At 37.9% G+C, this 13793-nt stretch overlaps 1 pseudogene; it reads right to left on the bottom strand.

Moving 5' to 3' along the window:
* Window positions 1-613: 613 nt before the first annotated feature.
* LOC109069460 lies at window positions 614-6576 on the bottom strand (annotated as a pseudogene).
* Window positions 6577-13793: the final 7217 nt, after the last annotated feature.

Below are 13793 nucleotides of genomic sequence, written 5' to 3'. Positions count from 1 at the left end.
TTTCCAATTTCCAATATTTATGTAATTCTCAAAACTTTTGGCCACGACTGTACATATACATATATAGGCCTATATACGTAATGACTGTTAAATAACAATAGCATGCATAAGAGCCTTTGTGTAAAGGTCTTTCTTTTAATTTTTGATGTGTAGACTGTAGCCTAAGACTATCCCACATCTTGAAATTAACTCACTGTAAATTTTCTAATGATTTTTAAGGATGTTACAATATAATGTTATTGTTGTTTTACTTCATCCTTTCGTCTCTGTTTACAAACAAGTTTGCAATCCGTCACTTTGCACCACCTGGCGGCAGTTACGCAAATGATTTTAGCACGCAACTGACTTGCAGTTAACGCCGCGGCCCTGCGGCGGTGGTATTACCCATTCTGGTTTTCCACCTAAAGGATTAAACTGTGGGACACATTAATTGGGTTCAAAATATAAGAATAATCACATTTAAAATTTAGCCTAAAATCACAAAATAAATGAGCAGCTGTTTCTTCAACAAGACCACAAGCAAGTTTAATCAATTTCAAGATATTTACAGATAGATGAATTGAACCGGACGCTCATATCTTTTAAATTGTTGCGCTTGTTATAATGTGTTGTGAGTGACATGATAATGTCAACATAGCAGATGATGTTCGGAAAGCATTCATACTTGACACATTCAGGTATATATTATTCACATATATAGTACATAATCTTTTAGCACTCGTTAAGTGTGTACTTACTGAAATTAAGTGACAAGACTTATTGAACCCTAAGTCAAATCCTGATACATGGTCTGAAATCCTGTCCCCTATCGATACTTCACTCGTACTGCGTCGCTGGAGGCTTATGGGGGAAAACTCCTTTTTCTCCAAAAACTGAAACTTTTTCAGTAAACCAGTGTAACTGCACAGCCATTGGTTTTTACGGCATTGTTGCAAATGCTGTGCCACCATTGCGCCTCGTACAGGAATTCCCTGCACGCTAATGACGGCCACTCAGAGTGCGTTTCCTGTCTGGCTAAGTCCCACACCGAAGCCGCTCTCAGAGAGATGAAGTGTTTTCATTGTGAGAAAATGAGTCTCACCTCTCTGCGCGCTCGGATCACTTTCTTTTCAGAGAGCGACTCTGTCCTATTTTATTCCACCCAGGAACCTGTGAGGAAGAAAACTGTGGTGCAGAGGGACTCAGCGCCTGGCTGCGAGTGAGCTCATGCCGGCTCAAGCCCCCGCGTGCCTCACTCTCGCCAAACAGAAATTACTCTCCCATCTTCTTTTCTCACCCAGACCAGTGTCCCTCTGCTAGCATGAGTGATGACAGCATGTCTCTAGCAGCCTCAGACGTGGAGGAGTTGTTGGGCTTGACGATCGACACCTCCCCCTTGCCCTCTATGGATCCCAGCAACGCCGAAACAGGGATGGATGCCGAGCTTTTCCGTGTCTTCTCTTAATCGGTTGAGGAGCTGGGTTGGGAGTGGTCTACACTGAAGGACCCCACTCACAGTCATCTGGACAAATGGTTCCTGCCTGGGGCGCTGCTAGGCACCTCGTCAGAAAGCCTCTCCATTCTTCCTGGAAGTCCATGACGAACTCACAAGATTGTGGAATGCTCCCTACTCAGCTTGTCTCCGTACGTTTACTTCATCTGCCCTCCCCTTCGCCGATGACGCTGAAGAGAAGGGCTACAAGAAGCTGCCTCTGCTGGATGAGTCAGTGGCCACGCACCTCTGCCCGCCCACTGTCATGGGATGGAAGGCTAAGCTCTCCCACCTGTCCAAGCCGTGTTAGACTACTTTGGCCCTCGCTGGACGTGTCTACTCCTCGTCTGGCCAAGCAGCCTATGGACTTCACTCTATGACCGTACTCCAGATCGTTCAGGCTTAACACCTCCGCTGCATGGATGAGTCCATACCCAACCCCACGGCTTTCAAAGAACTGCACAGCGTGACAGACTTGGCCCTACGAGCCACAAAGACAACAGTACAGGCCATTGACAGGTCAATGCTGGAGCACCACTAATGGCTAAACCGGACTCAAGATCAAGGAGGCAGACAAGGTTCCCATCCTCGACTGTCCAGTCTCCCCCACGGGGCTTTTCGGACCTGTTGTTGAAGGCTTTGCAGAGCGCTTCACCGACGTGCAGAAGTCACCCCAGGCGATGCAACTGCTTCCAGTCGCCAATGACCCCCAGGCAAACAGGACGATTTGGCACCCCCAGCCCGAGCTGTGGGCTCTGCACCTATGGGCTCTCAATGGGAACCTACAAACCTCCCCGAGAGTTAGCGGTGTGTCCATAGCAGACACCTGTGCAGCGGCCAGCTGGGCTAATATAGGCAGATGGCCCCGCCCATTCTGTAGGGCTCTGGCGGGCTTCATGGCCATAGGCTCGTACAGCTCAGGTAATCTCGCCATTGTTTTTTTTTTTTTTTACTGCATGCACCAATGGCTGTGCAGTTACTCTGCGTTATTGAAAAAGGCTTCAGTTATTGGTGAAAAAGGAGTTTTCCTCCATAAGCGTCTAGCGACGCAGTACTCGTTCCTGTATCTCAGGGAACCGAGCTTAAGTTAGTACCAGAGTACGTTTTATCACATTTATTAAGTTAATAAAAGGAAAACATGCAGCACATATTTACATATTAATCAAACCTATCAAGCAAAATGTTCTCCACCAATCCTCAATTATAACATTCAACCACTGCATTTGGTGTGGTTTTGCAGTAGAAACGAAAGCTGCTGTTCTCGTTATCTTTTTCCACGGTCTCATTTTGCATTTATATGTATATTGTGAGAACGTATTTTATAGCATTTGATCAAAAGATCTGAGAAAGAAAACAAATATTATTTACCCACCCACTGGCCCTCCCCTTGAAAAAATGGGGAAAGAAGCAGTTGAAAGTGGACAAGAGATGGTGATACAGAGTATTTGTGATCTGATCAACCAAAACACATTTTAAACCCAGGTGCAAACAAGGCCTAAATCCACCAATCAGGTATTTTGAACAAGATTGCCTCGTTTCTGCAATGATTCCCAAGATGTTTCCTGTCTGTGAACCTTTCCACAATTCCACACTGATGACATAAAATACAGTTCTTTCATATGTGAAAACTCATGTGGTATTTAAGGGCTGCTTTATATCTGAAACTCTTTCCACAGTGACCACATGTAAACGGCTTCTCTTCTGTGTGAGTTCTCATGTGCCTGTTAAGGGTTCCTTTTCGGTTAAAATTTCTTCCACATTGTTGGCAGGTGAAAGGCTTCTCTCCAGTGTGAATTCTTATGTGCTCTTCAATGTGTTGTTTGTAATTGAAACTCTTTCTGCAATGAGGACACGTGTAGGGTTGCTCTCCAGAGTGAATTCTCATGTGGTCTTCAAAGTGCCGTTTTTGACGGAAACTCTTTCCACACTCAGAACATGTGTAGGGTTTTTCTCTATGAGTTCTCATATGGACTTTAAGGTTTTCATGTTGATCAAAACTCTTTCCACACTGAGAGCATGTGTAAGGCTGCACTACATTGTGAATTCTCATGTGTCTATTAAAGCTTCCTTTGTGAGTGAAACTTGTTCCACACTGTTGGCAGGTGAAAAGACTCTCTCCAGTGTGAATTGTCATGTGGCAATTAAGGTTTCTTTTCTGATTGAAACTTCTTCCACACTGTTGGCATTTGTAAGGCTTCTCTCCGGTGTGAAGACTCATGTGGACTCCAAGGTTTCCAAGTTGAGTGAAACTCTTTCCACACTGAGGACATGTGTAAGGCTTCTCTCCATTGTGAATTCTAACATGTGCTTTAAGAGTTTCTTTATGACTGAACTGCTTTCCACACTGTTGGCAGGCATAAGGCTTCTCACCTGTGTGAACTCTCATGTGTCTTTTAATACTTGCTTTTTCACTGAAACACTTTCCACACTGTTGGCAGGAGAAATTAACTACTTCCTGTATTTTGAGCCTTTTTTCTTGAGGAAGTCTTTTCAGTCTGTGAGCAACTAAAAGATTTTTCTCCAGTTATGAAATAATGATCTTTCCCTTCCATTTCATTCAGGTCTTGACTGTCCTCTCTCACCACCATCAGGTCTAAGGCAAGAAAAGACAAATAGAGAACAGCAATGATACAAATAGCCAACATATGTAACACCATTTAGGTTTAAAGAGGTCCTTTTATTCTTTTTGCACTTTCAACTTTCTTTAATGTGTAATGTTGCTGTTTGTTACAAAGCAGACAGTCACTCAAAGAGAAGTTATTCTTTATTTCAGTAAGCACGGTTTCCGAACTCCCTCATATGCCTCAGTGGTAGTCCTGAATTTTCTTCTGGAACATGCGCCTCACAATATCCCAAATTTAAACAATTGCCATCTAAGGCCTGGCTGAATTTGTGTTAGTTGTGTGTTGCCAGCATGACCAAGAGACTTCTTCACATTCAGACATAACCAACATTACGTGAACTTCTGTTTTTTCTAAGCTTTTAACATAACCCTTTGTGTATCTGACATTTGACGTGTAAGGGAACTTGGTTTAAGTGTTGCACCGTTTGACAGAAGGCTTTCTGTACTTCCACTTCATGTGTGTGCAGTTAGAAAACCATGTATCAGGAGTTTAAACTAACAAGGCTTTAAAAACCCAAGCAGATATTTTGTTTGTTGTTGTAAAGACACATACTGTACAATATTGTTTCTCCTCTATGCCCCGTCTTTCTGAAACGCATCGTTTTTTTTACAAAGCTCATCGGTCTGAAAAGCGATGTGTGCTCTGATTGGCCAGCTATCCAGTGTGTTGTGATTGTCCAAATGCCTCAAGCTTGTGACGCCCCTTGATATACTGTGATGGCGTGTCCCGGTCAGAACACCGGCACAATAAGACAAAAACAATAAAACCCATTACAAACAAGCCATTTGTTGCATCCAGTGGGGACATGATTACAGATTATAATGACTTATATGGTCTTTCTACACGTTGCGTATCACGCCGTGTAAACATAAATCCATGTCTGCATTTGTGATCGGAGAAATGACAAACAACAAGCACTACTCTACACTGCTCAAAACACGCGTTTGAATCATCAGTGGCAATATTTTTTGTTATACTGGTTGAAAGTCTCTTCACATCCCGATAGCAATCATTAAATTAAGTGCTCTAAATGTATTTATCTGTATTTATAAATTCTGTGATAGGCGTAGGACCAAGAAATGTATGTCCAATGTCAGTCCGAGCGTTTTAAATAGCTTTCCTACCTGCCTGTCAACATAAGTATCTGTATACCTCTGTGCACCGTTCATGCAGACAGAATGCGTCATCAGATCATTCACGCACACTGTGCAGACAGAGCGAGAATGGCAGACAAACATCAACAACCTGGTCTTCCTTCCTGGTTTTGTAGTACTTTTAAAGTTTTCTCGCTCGTGTATGACACATGATGTAGCCCAGCGTTTCCCAATTCCAGTCCTCGCACACATATTAGTTAACACACCCGATTCAGATGACCAACTCGTTAGAAGTGAGCTAACGTTACGTGAAAGAAATGTGTTCCGATCGATATGATCCCTACTCCGTGTTCATTGCTCCCTACTCCCCGAGCAGGGGTTTACTTCACTTCAGAACATGGGCTGGAATTGAGAACTGCTGATGTAGCCTATTGTAGTAATGTTGTCTAGTATTCTGGTCTGTGAGCATAAATATGTTCAGGGGGCGTGGCTTTGGGCAATTGCAGGGAAGGTGGGACATTCGCTTTCAGTGCTATCATGCTAAAGTTTTACCGTTTTCAAATCCATTCAGACGATCTCCCGGTCTGGAGGTACCACTTTTAGCTTAACTTAACATTGATCATTGAATCTGATTAGACCATTAGCATCTCGCTCAAAAATGACCAAAGAGTTTTGATATTTTTCCTATTTAAAACTTGACTGTTCTGTAGTTACATTGTGTACTAAGACCGATGGAAAATGAAAATATGCGATTTTCTAGGCCAATATGACTGAGAACTATACTCTCATTCCAGCGTAATAATCAAGGAACTTTGCTGCCGTACCATGGGTGCAGCAGGCGCAATGATATTACACAGTGCCTGAAAATAGTCCCCAGCAACTCTGCAACTACTCAAACTAGCTGTCAGACCGATCCAATCTGTCCTTAGCAATCTGTCCATCATGGACACTGACCTTTTATTTTTGCAACTAACCGATTAATAACATTTTACAATAACATGTTACTCAGTCCTAGCAGTGGGCATTTACATTGAAGAATTAAATGAGCAAATATAGCTGAAAACACAGCACAGGAATTGTCTTTGCTTATGTCATGTGTATTTGATTTCATCAGATAATGGCTCGATTATAAATCCGGATTTTTGTACTGACTTTTCAAACTGGCTTTAGCTACTTTCCATTGAAAGAAGTTGGCAACACTGGATGCACAGACAAGTGTACAAAAACATATGGCAATGGCAAATAAATATGTAAAGCATATGTAAAGGACAAAATAGTTCAGCTCTGAGAATGAAAACCAACCTGTTTGTGTTTCAGTATCTTCATGTTTGACTCTGAATGTTTCTTCAATCATTATGTCTTCTCTCTCCTCTTTAATAAATGCCATCTTTATAATGTGTCACGTGGATCTCAGTTGCTTCAGCAGGAGTTTTTCTGTGTGTTTGGACACTTTGTCCTGTTTAAGATCAGAATAATTAACAGAAAGAAAGATAAATACAAACTTAATCTCTGGGTGTGTCTCAATCAGCTCCTAGTTCAGTAGTCAGCACACTAGTAAGGGAGTCAGTCAGAGTGAGAGTTAATGGCCTTAAATGACCTGGGGCCCGTTTCAGAAAGGTGGTTAAGTCAAAACTCGTGTTGACCCTGAAATAAGGGAAACTCTGGGGTTTCTGTATCAGAATGGGAGGTTTGTCAAACCCGAGAAAGCAGGGTTAGTCAAGACCGTTTCTGAAAGAGCGGTAACTTATACCATGGTAATTTACCATGGTGAACCTAACCTGGTCAGGAGCAGGTTTTCTGTGGTAAACCCAGTTTCTTTCGGTCTCCTCCCCCTTTTTAAAGTGTAAGCGATGTTTATATACCTTATTCATTCATTCATGCTGCAAAAAAAATGCTTTTCTTACTGATTATTTTGGTCTTATTTCAAGTACAAATATAAAAATCCTTAAATCACAATCCATTTCTATATAAGAAAATGATATAGCCTAAGATGTTTATTCTTGTGTCCTGGGGGAAACAAGTGCATTTAAGTAAATTATACTTAAAACTAGTAAAAAAAGCAAAAACAAGTGTGGCCATCTCCTCTTCATCCATTCTTTATTATTTTGCGAGCCTTCTTGCTGTTTAGAAGTCAAATGTAAATTTCATTACTCTAATTAAGAAACGTAACAGATTGGACTAGAGAATCTTTAATTATGTGAAAAGATTAGACTATGTGAAAAGCTGCTGCACACTGAAATAGACACTGAATTAAATGTATTTAAGCAAGTGTTTGTAAAGTCATGTAGCCTACACCTATGAATATTTTATGCTTTAAGCATTACCTGATTGAATTGTTTTTATACTTCATTTCTAGCTGCTGTCACGTTCTTCTTTTATCCTTTTTTGCCCATGGGATACCATGAAAATTAATATTAGTTCAATAACCTAGCATTCTGCCAGTTTTCACTTCTGCTATTATAACAGAGATCTAGAATTAAACTTATGTGTTGACTCAAAGTATGCAGACATCTTTTTGTTGGTGCTGTTGGCATGGTGAATCATAATTTCATAATCATAATAGCTCCATTGATTATTGCACTAAACTCAGAGTCGACCTACTCAAAGTTGACTGAACTTACACAATTCAGCTGTTCTGAACCCGAAAACTCAAGCGTTTCCCATCTCAGGGTAAGTCAACTCAAGAGTTCAAGTTGTAACTCAGAGTTGGTTGAACCTCCTTTTTGAAACTTGGCTAAAAACACTCAAAACTTTAACAATACATTATGATAATAAACATGAATAAAACAGCAAATTAGCATTTATTATTTAGTTTTGATTAACATTATGTATTTAATGATTAGTATATTACACATTTTCAATGATATAGTCTGTAAAAGTGGTCATTACTCGTGTGTTTGTTGTTTTGAGCAGCAGGTCTCGGTCAGAGATTCAGTGAATCTTTTTGTGAAGCATTTGATTCAATTGACTCGAAGTTTCGAAAAGCTCCGTTTCTCCATCACTACTTACCAGTGACTGAATTCGTGTTTACGATGAACTGATTCACCACATAGGGAGCGAAATGAGACGCACCGTTTCTGTTACTAATGTGTAAATGCGGGTTTTTTGCACAAAATAACATTCATCAATGTTAGAAAAGGAATTACACCGTAACATTCATTAGAAGGTGATTTACTTTACATCGCTTGTAAAAACTATAAAGTATCCTGAATGCGTTGTACCGATTTAAACGCTTTAGATGATTAAAAACAAACCTTTCTTGAGCTGAAACTCAGACGCAGGAGCGCGGCGCAGCCTTATGACGTCACACCACCAGATCAAAATAAAAGTCCTGTTCACGCGCTGCTGCGTCTACAATCACAAATGTGTAGTGCATTTAATATGAGAGATTCTGTCTAAAAGGAAAGACAGGCATCTTTGATATGGAAGCTGACTAAACAAAAAATAAATAAGTTTTCATACTTTTATTTCCTTTTTTATGTCATATATATTTTTTCCACCTGAATTAATTTATACATTCATTTCCACGTTTATTTATTTACTCAAATATTTCTGTCTGCATTTATTTACACAATTATTTATTTCCACTTGTATTTATTTCTAAACTTATTTAATTTCATATTTATTTATTCATGTATTTTTGTCAATATTTATTTATTTCCACATTTATTTACTTTAATGTTTATTTATTTATTACTATTATTACGGAATTATTAGTGTCAATCATTTCTTATTCATAATATAATGTTTAAATCTGGCACATTTAAATATCGATTCAAGACTAAATTTACAACATGAAAAAGTTACTCCAACCCAAAATGAAAATGTTCTCATTAATCACTTACCCCCATGTTGTTCCAAACCCGTAAAAGCTTCTTTCGTCTTCAGAACACAATTTAAGATATTTTGGATGAAAACCGGGAGGCTTGAGACTGTCCCATAGACTGCCAGGTAATTAACAGTGTCAAGGTCCAGAAAAGTATGAAAAGCATCATCAAGAATACTCCATCTGCCATCAGTGAACCGTAACATTATGAAGCGACGAGAACATTTTTTGTACATCAAGAAAACAAAAATAATGACTTTATTCAACAATTCCTCTCCTCTGTGTGTCTCCAAATCAGTGTAGCACCATTTTGGCAAATCTGAGTAGTACGCAGGCAGCGTACGCTCTTCTGTGTCAGCCGCGCTGTGCCGATGCACTGTTTGTTTTCAAACCAAAGCGTAAACACACATAAAAAAACGTATCCTTGTGGCATGGATGACACAGAAGAGTGTACACCATCTGCGTGCTGCTCAGAATTGCCAAAATGGCGCTACGCTGATGTGGAGAGACACAGAGGAGAGGAATTGTTGAATAAAGTCATTATTTTTGTTTACTGTCAGTTTATTGTATGAATCTATGTTTTCAAGCTGATGAATATTCTGATAAGGTTTTGCCCTGCCTGTCTGTATACTTCAGTCACACCTGACTGTAATTATATTTACCATAGTAAAAGCTAGAGTAATAATTAGTATATAAATAATACAAATTGAATAGTAAATGTAATAATAATAATAATAACATACTAATGGTTTATTATTTTGTTTATTTCTTGGAAATGTATGTGTAACTGTTGCATATGTATTGTATTTATAATGCAATGAATATAACATTTATATGATGTTTTATAGCACTAACCCAGTAATACTGTGAGTTTTAGGCTGGAGAACATCACCCCGTAAATATGATTACAAGATTAAATGTAACATAAAACAAATGAATATTTGTCGTTAAAACCCTTATTAATGGCAAAACATTTATGCCACTTGGGCAGCGATATTATATGTTGCTGCTGTAACTGGTGTATACTGGGAAATTTCTCATACCCCTACATTTGAAGTGGGGTCCTGAAAAATCTTCGTTTGAAGGGCTATCTGGCTCTTCCCCTACAAGTCACTGTTCAGGGTGCATCATTGGCTTCCTCCTGCAGTCTGTTTGTCTTATTATTTTCTGCAGCTCATGACCTGGGACCCATTTCAAAAAGGAAGTTCGACCAACTCAGAGTTAAAACTTGAAATCTGTGTTGACTTACTCTGAATTGGGAAACTCTGAGTTTTCAGGTTCAGAACAGCTGAGTTCAATCGACTCTGAGTAGGTTTACTCTGAGTTTAATGAAAATATGTGAAATGAATGAATGCAAAAAAAAAGAAAAAAGTATATGGACTATTTTTCCAGTCAAAATATCAAAAGATTCATAAATCAAGCTGCATTTTCTATATAACAAATCCTCTGCATTTGAGTCGGATGTTCAAAATCACTTGAGTACCCCTATTCCTCCAACCAAAAAAGGGAATCTAGACACCCCTACCCCTTCAAGTGACTGTGCGAAACACAGGGGTAGGGGTAAGGGGTACAAATGGGATAGGGGCTTCATATTCTAATATTTTATGCTTTTAGAATTACCCTTCAGCAGATGCTTTATGCCCTGCTTGACCAAAGACATTCTCCAGATGTGTGGGGGTGCCATAGACGGCACACATATCCCCATTATTGCAGCTTCAGCACAGCACCCTGACCGCCACATCTGTAAAGATTTATACGGTGTGCTGCTTCAAGGCCTTGTAGACTGTAATTATAAGTTCCTTGACTTCAGTGTTTGCTGGCAGGGGAAATGCCACGATGCTTTCATGTTTGAATGTTCTCACTTCTCCCGAAAGCTGGAGAATGGAAAATTATTTCCAAAAATAACAAGATTGACAGGGTTGATATACCTGTTTTGTATACCTGCACTGTTAGACTTTTTATTGTATTTTTGCTGTAACTTTTACTGGCAGCACTATTGCCAGTAAGTTACTGTAACTACCCCTTTACAGTAGTCTATCGCAAGTTCATTTTACAGTATAATGCCTTTACCGCAACTTAGTTTTACAGTATAATATTACAGTGATTTTACTGTAATTTATTTTATACTATTTATTTTATAAAACCTTTGAATATTTTACATGAATGCCATTAAATTAAATAAATTCCAAATAAGTCAATGTACAACAGTAGCTTTTTTATTCAGTCACTATTAAATACATCTATTACTTACTTGCTTATTGTGCTTTATTCTGGAACATTACAAAATAATAATAATAATAATAATAATAATAATAATAATAGAGAACTGAATTCATAACAAATCAAAGCAGAGATCATGACAATATTGCAAGCATCAAGCAACAAGCATCCTAGTTGGTCTTGGCTGCATGGCCTCCATAGCCACTGACAGATGATCTGAAACAAAAGAGTGGGGAAATGTGTGAGAAATGGTCATGAGTTTAGCTCATCTAAATTTGTTCATGGACAGACAAGGTTACAACTTGTGCAAGAGCAGTTATTCCCTGTATAGTACTGTTTAAACAGTATTGCTTTTTTGTACATCCTTGTCAGGGAACTCTATTAATTGACTGAATGTACGATCACATAAAATCCCAAATAGCAAGAACAATTATAAAATGCACACCAGGCAAACTCTCGGGTCTCAGGAGTTAAAGAGGTACACTGAGTAAATTTTTTGTGTGTGTATCAGCTACTGTAACATTTGTATTGTTTGTAAATATTAGAGTCAATCTAGAGGTACTCTTGAAGAATACAGGATTAAAACCAAAATGAATACTAAATCAAGGTACATAAATTGCTGTCATCAAATTCTCAAAAATATTTTAATCCAATCAAATCGTATGGAAACTGGGATTATATGGAATCAGAATAAGAGAATAAGAATAATTGTGAATTAAACTGAATTGAATCATGATCAGAACTGAATTATCATGTAATATACAGAGCTGGCTAGTAACGGATTACATGTAATTTGGATTACGTAATCAGATTCCAAAACTCAAGTACTTGTTATTAGAGTAAACTACATTTTTAAATAGTCGTAATCAGACTACAGTTACTTTCTTAGGGATTACATGATAGCACATTATTTACACTATGGTAATAAGTTGTTTACAAATCATTGATTCTCCTAAATTTCCTTATTTTTAACGTTTATATTTTTTCATAATAAACCTGCCGCTAAAATACATTCATGATTCTTCGAGTTTTTCCGGCGGAGAGGGGGAGGGGTGTCAGAATCACGCTCAGAAGAAATCAGCAACAAGATAATGGCAAATATAGGGGAACGCAGCCTTTAGATATATAGATATATGGATATAGATATACCGATGTACTGATATATACAGATATACTGGATGTACTGACATCATTTCATTAAAAAAAAAAAATGTCACTTTTCAGTGTAAAATCTGCCTACCAAGGTTTAATTTGCTGTCCACTGAAATCTTTGACCTAGCAAAGTTATTGCTGGGAATTTCATGTTCTTTAATATATTTTTTGTAATGTTGATTTTTCTTTATTGTTACTACCTTATGCACTTCAGGTGTTTTGAGATGAAATATTTTACTTAGAAATGGTCTTTTATTTATATATATATATATATATATATTTTATTATATATATATTAATATGATATATATGATGTTTTTCATTGATACAGTCATATATACACTTCTAGAGTTTTTTTAGATTAAATATTTGACCTAGCAATTACATTGCTGTGAATTTCATGTTTTTTTAATATTGTTTTTTGTAATGTAGGTGTTTTCTAAATTGACTTAATTATATGTAAATATGCTTTAAAATCATAAGATGTGATTTTGTTTTATTCAGTGTTACTAGCAAACACTAACAGCAAGGTATATTAGTGTTTGTATTTTGTAAGTATTAACTGTCCATACATTGCACTTGAAAAATGTAATCTAAATGTAATCCAAAAGTAATCAGATTACGTTACCAAAATTGTGTAATCTAAGAGATTATATTACTGACTACAAATTTTGTCATGTAATCTGTAATCAGTAACTGATTACAATTCATAAGTAATCTACCCAGCTCTTGTGATATTTTTATTTATTACATGTTTTTTATATTTATATATATATAGGTGCTGTGATTTTAGGTGGCCCTTAAATTAGTCTTTAGGGTGTAGTTGGCTCCTGCTGACACAAGAAAAGAGGAGGAAAAGAAGGAACATCTGAGAGATATTGTACAGGTCCTTCTCAAAAAATTAGCATATTGTGATAAAAGTTCATTATTTTCCATAATGTAATGATAAAATTAAACTTTCATATATTTTTAGATTCATTGTACACCAACTGAAATATTTCAGGTCTTTTATTGTTTTAATACTGATGATTTTGGCATACAGCTCATGAAAACCCAAAATTCCTATCTCAAAAAATTAGCATATTTCATCCTACCAATAAAAAAAAAGTGTTTTTAATATACAAAAAAGTCAACCTTCAAATAATTATGTTCAGTTATGCACTCAATACTTGGTCGGGAATCCTTTTTGCAGAAATGACTGCTTCAATGCGGCGTGGCATGGAGGCAATCAGCCTGTGGCACTGCTGAGGTGTTATGGAGGCCCAGGATGCTTCGATAGCGGCCTTAAGCTCATCCAGAGTGTTGGGTCTTGCGTCTCTCAACTTTCTCTTCACAATATCCCACAGATTCTCTATGGGGTTCAGGTCAGGAGAGTTGGCAGGCCAATTGAGCACAGTAATACCATG

This window comes from Cyprinus carpio, chromosome A4 (genome assembly GCF_018340385.1).
Source record: "Cyprinus carpio isolate SPL01 chromosome A4, ASM1834038v1, whole genome shotgun sequence".
NCBI classification, from domain to species: domain Eukaryota; kingdom Metazoa; phylum Chordata; class Actinopteri; order Cypriniformes; family Cyprinidae; genus Cyprinus; species Cyprinus carpio.
This window is presented reverse-complemented; position numbering and strand designations above follow the sequence as displayed.